Below are 5,550 nucleotides of genomic sequence, written 5' to 3'. Positions count from 1 at the left end.
GGCAGGCACACACAGTGCCCTGCCACAGGGTCCCTTACTACTTCTGCCTTCAGCAGGCACCCGCTAAAACCAGAAGCAGCGAGGGCCCGATCTTTCTTTTCCATGGAGCCTGCCCACCTCTCCTGCGGCTGGGGGACAAGCTGACAACTGCAACGGATTGTTGCAAATGAAACTACATCCTGAACAATGCAAACTCATTAAAACCCTCAAAACTGGTGCACGTGTAATATGTAACGCCACTAAGCCACACAAATTACATTTTCGTCACGTGTACATCATGACAACTGCCATATGTATAAGTGCCCCGAATGCTAATATTCTTTGTGGAGTAGCTATAGGTTTATTCAACCTCCTACTTCTCCCTCCTGCTTACATGGTGGAAATGTTTATTGATGAATAGCCAAATCCTGCAAAATCTCTCTAGCTCTACCACTTAATGGGAATTCTGGATCATGTCCTGAATGAAGGCAGTTATTAGGCACTGCCCAGAGAAGCTGTGGTAACTCAGGACTCCATCCAACTTGCATTAAGTCAATGGGAAGTTTTCCATGAGCTTTCATGAGGTGTCAAATGAAAAGGGTTGCTATACAGAGTACAGATTATTATTATTATTATATTATTACTCTAGTGCAGATACATGATATGGCATAAGGGGCCTGGTCCAATGTAGACATCCCCTGAAGACCATGGCAGTTCTTCACATAATAGGGCTAAGACTGAGACCTTAGGTGAAAAGGTACTCCACAAAGACAAGCTGGGGTGCTTGGGGGGTAGGTGCAGAGGCCTATTTCTGGACACTTGTTTTCTAGCCAAAGCCAGCACCATAGAATCTGCATGTGAAATTGCACAGCCTCTGAAGGTGAGAAATCATTTGCGGACGGCTCTTCTCCCAACACTGCTGCCTTCTACATGGAGGCCTCTCTGTTCCCTCCCTCTAATACTCATGCACTAATGAGGAAGTAAAGCTGCTTGGAGGATTCTTAATGGCACATCAATCTTAGATTGGATTTGGCACCATCCAAAATTCCCCCTCACCAAGGTAGAAAGGGCAGTTTTAACAGGTGCACAAGGCAGGTATCATGGGTTGCTGTAATTCATTTCTGCTCCATTGCCTGAACCCCACAGCAAGCTAACGGAAAGCCCTTCAGCTTTGGTGTCAATGCTTCCTGAAGAGCAGGAAGAACTAATGAGAATGTCCAGTGCATTTCCTTACTGGGGCTTGCTGCCCTGAGCTGCTCTGCCCTCATTAAATGGCTTAATTATATCCCATATCCTCTCTGAATTATTGAAGCTTAGCACTTGGTTTTACTCCTGCTTGCTTGTCTTACTAGATGTGGTCAGACTCCCTGTCGCCTGCATGCTCTGGGGGATTCCTATGTAGCAATCCAAATAGCAGCAGGACTGGCTTTGGCATGACTTGCTTTGATGAATGGCAAGAAGTGGCTGCTAGGGAGGTTCAGCCAAAGACACAGCTGCTACTCTGATGCTCTCTCAAGGCAAGGGCTTCAACCCATTTGCACTAGCCTTTAGGCTGGAAATACAAACTGACCACTCAGATTGGGAGGTTGCAACCACTGAATGATTTAAACATGCATAAGCCAGCTGGTGCTTCCAAGCAAGATGAGACCAGTGGACAAGATGAAGCAGAGGGGCTTACTGCATCATCTGTCCTGAGGGCTGCTTTGGCCCCTGGATGAAGCCAGAGTAGCCATGAGGCTGCTCTAATTGTCGCTGTGGAAATTGTAGTGCCAGTGGCTATTCTGGCTGCACCAGCTGTGGTGCCTCCTCACAGGCCTGCTGTGCTAGGGCTCCAGGTGGAAAGGTGACTCAGTCTGTGTGGCTGCTGGTTCCCTTTACGCCAGGAAAATTCCCTAGAGGGCCCCATCAGGTAGTTTTGTAGCTCCACTGAACCTAGCCCCCTGTTGCAAACCCAGCAAGGTTTCTAATCCAACTGCTGGCAACTCCTGTTCTCGCTGGAATTTAAACACATCCACATCTTGTTATTGTGGGTTAGGTTTTGTGCAGTCTCCAGCCTGGACCTCAACCTTTAAACAGTGAAGTAATTTGATGTGAGAGGGGGAAAAACACAGGCCAGCCCTTGCCACTTCTAAAGCTGCTTAAAATTCCTCCCGCTCCAAAACAAGGCAGCAGCCCCATTTGTTTAAGCCCCTCTGTAAACAATTCATTCCTGGAGCAGAGACAATTAGGGCTGTAACAGGCCTTCCTGTCAGTGGGTCGGAGTTAACCCAGCATCCCCAGGGACAGGGCGGTTATCCTAATGGAAATGCTGATGGAGCCTTAACTCTGTAATGAGGCTGGTTTTATTTTGGGCTGTGTTTTTCACAGCAAGCCCTGGAGGGAATTGTGTATGTGAGCATGTAAGCACTGGGTATTGCTGGGCTGCTCTCTAATGGACTGGATCAGAATAAACCAGCAACTGAGTCTCCTCCAGGCCTCGAGCAGATGATGGCCCTGCAGCCCTGGGAGCATTGATGCAGGTTTTGGTCTCTGCTCAGGTTTCTTCCTCAGGCAAACAGTGCGTGCAGGAGACGGGAGCTTGTTAATGGCTATTTGTTGCCCGCAGCTCTGAGCTGGAGTTGGAAAGGCAGCCCCATCTCAGCGAGCGAGAGCTGACAGGTCAGGGGGATGTTACTTTCTCCTTGCTGGAGTGTGAGGTCCCCCTCTGGGTTTCCATCCAGAGCACAGCTTTTGTGTCAGGCTGGACGGAGCAGGGCGCCTAGAAGCTGCAGAATCAAGGGAGGCGATACTACTACTACTACACCTCGACTATTGTCTGAGGAGAGGCAGCAAAAGGGTTAATGCTGTCTCTGAGGCAGGAGGAGAGACTCTGCTGCCTCTGCCTGGAGCACAGGAGTTTGCTGGGCCAGGTCATCTGCAGGCCCTTAATTAACAAACCCTTATAAGAGGGCAGGGCAGGATGGCTGTGGCTGTGGCAAGGGCTGGGGGAGGACTGGAGTGTGGGGTGGATTTGGTGATTTGAGTTTGGATCTGGGGCAGCAACTGGTCACAGTGGTACTGTAGCTCCTTGCTGTAGGCTCTGCTGTTGTACTTATGCCTGCTCCTCCAAGGGGCACAGCAGTCCTTGTGCTACCTATCCTCCTACATGGTCTAGCTGGCTGCTGAGGTGCTGGGGGGCTGCACTGCCACCTCAGCCTTTTGCTGGGGGGTGGTGAATTTCACACAGTGACTGTGGTGCACAGAGAGAGCTATGTTGCTTTGGGCCTTGGGGGACAGGACCCTGGGCTGGGACTCAGGAAACCTGGCTTCCATTTCTGGCTCTGCCTTTCTTGGGTAACCTGGGGCATGTCACTTTACCTTGTACTTCATCTTCCCCCTCTCTAAAATGGAGCTAACAGCACTGCCATCTCTAGTTGCTGTGAGATCTGCTGGTGACCAGCACTCTAGGAGATTCTGGGATTTTTCTTGTTTTCTCCAAGATACCAAGCAAGGGACAGGTGAAGGGTCTTGCCTGTTCACACAGCAAGTCTGTTACAAAGTTAGGGAGTGACCCCAGAAGCCCTGGCTCCCATTCCCCTCCTTTAACCATACACATTTACGTACCCTTCCCAGAATTAATTTTACCCTGGAGAGTCCAGGATTTTACCTGGGGCTGTGTCATACTCGGTACCTCTAGGAATCCAGACCAAAGCATGTGTGTGCATATATTTAACGTGTGCATAAATAAATATTGCATAATTATTCCTTGCTCTGCTGAGGAATATGATGAGCGTCAAGGTTGTATACGAGGGTGCAGAGATTCTCCCACTTGCAACACAACATAGGAGAATGAGTCTTCTTGTGAAAGCACCGTTGGAGGGACCAAGAATTCTTCAGGCAGCCTGAAGCAGCCTGGCTTAGTTTGGCATCTCTAAAGGAGCCTCCCTGGGGACCTGCTACCAGACACCAGCCCCCTGTATCCTGTGACACTGTAATGAGAGCCCCTGTACCAGGGCTCCATGCTCCTGGGACTCTGCTGGCAAGGTACTCCAGCACTCTGTGCTCATGGTACAGGTCAGCGCTATTGCCTTACTCCATTAAGAACCAGGCTCAGGCTTGACCAAGGGCAAAGAAGCAAGTTGATGACAGAATGGAGCACAGAGCCCAGGAGCTCTGAGTCCCACTCCCTGGTCCTACTACCAGTCTCCACTCCTCCAGGAGTCCAGCATCCCCTTTCCCCCAACCTGTACTCATCACTACTAGACTCTACTGCTTGAAAAACAAGATACCACCCTGTTTCATCCCTCCCCCACCAAGGGAGAGACAGTTCTGGCTGGAAGTCTGTTGTTTGCTCTTGGTGGGTTGCTCTGCTGTGGGGCAGAGTTTATCAGGGCGCAGAGGTGTGCACTGGCCTGGCTCAGGCAGGCTTGTTGTGTCAATAGTCTTCAGGAGCAAGAATGCAAGAAGAGAGCGGCCTTGGACTTTCCAAGCACTGAGCCTGCTGCAATGCTGGGCCCAGGCCAGCCCCATACCCACACAAGCCTGAAGCATTGTGTACGTTGTAGTATCCTGCCTGGCTCTCACAGAGCAGCCCCAGCCCTTTACAGACCTAGAGGCTGGAAAACGGTGTAATGCTCCCATCATGTGGCTATGGTGGGCATTGCAAGCGGAAGACAAAAAACAGATGTACCCCCTTCACTTGCCATCCAAAGAGATGTTTTCTTCTCTCTTGAAAGCGCAACTCTATGTTAGGGGTCAGTGGAGAAACTGCAAAAGTCACACAACTGCCTCTGCTCAAGTACTTCCTTGCCCTTTGCCCTGCTTTGGCACTCCCAGCAACTAACAACTTTGCAGCTAGAGCTAGGTCCCACCAGTTTTCCTTGACTGCCAAGAGACTTCTTCCTGAAGTCATAGACTTTACCATTTTCTTTGTCTTCCTTACACTTGGGCTTGTATCTCACTTGGAAAGGGAGCTCCCAACACCAGTCAGGAAGGTACTGGGAAGTTCCCCCCACCTCCCAGCTTGCTGATGTACAGTGACCCCTGTTATTCTAGCCCTGGGATCCCACAGCCCCTACCAGTACCCTCTCCTGTCCCCCAGTCCTGCTCCACAGCTACCTCTTTCATTCCAGTCCTACATTTCCTCTATACCTTGACTAATACTCTCTTCAACCCTGCCCAAGAGCTCACCCTGGGACCCCTCTCTTTCAGAGTTCCCCGAGTTTTTCAGTGTAAATGCTCTAATGGTTTGGTGACATGGGTCAGTAACCCACAGAGGCTAAACCAGCACCAGTGCTCTCTTTTCACTTGCTCTTACCCCCTCTGACTGTGTTTACACCCAGGTCCCTGAGGGCAGAGGTAATGCCCTGGCTCATAAATAATTACTGCTCCACTTGTTTCCCCTGTACTGGTTCCAAGCCTAGCAGGCCTGAGGTAATCACCCTACACCTTGGTTACATGAACCAACATCTGTGACAGAACAAAACCACTCAGAGGTCATTGCCACTGCCCATACTTAGTCCACAAAAAGGGAGATGGGGGATATACACTTGCCTAATGTGTGCAGAGGGAACCCTGCTCCCTTCTCTTTCC

The 5,550-nt window shown here is 50.3% G+C and overlaps 1 protein-coding gene across 1 annotated transcript in view; it reads right to left on the bottom strand.

The window, feature by feature from the left end:
• The window catches only part of CSPG4 (chondroitin sulfate proteoglycan 4), a 74,941-nt gene that overhangs the window by 14,493 nt on the left and 54,898 nt on the right, over positions 1 to 5,550 (bottom strand). The window lies entirely within an intron of this gene.

This window comes from Alligator sinensis, unplaced genomic scaffold (genome assembly GCF_000455745.1).
Source record: "Alligator sinensis unplaced genomic scaffold, ASM45574v1 scaffold311_1, whole genome shotgun sequence".
NCBI classification, from domain to species: domain Eukaryota; kingdom Metazoa; phylum Chordata; order Crocodylia; family Alligatoridae; genus Alligator; species Alligator sinensis.
The sequence above is the reverse complement of the archived record's forward strand: the minus strand, read 5'-3'. Positions and strand labels throughout refer to the sequence as shown.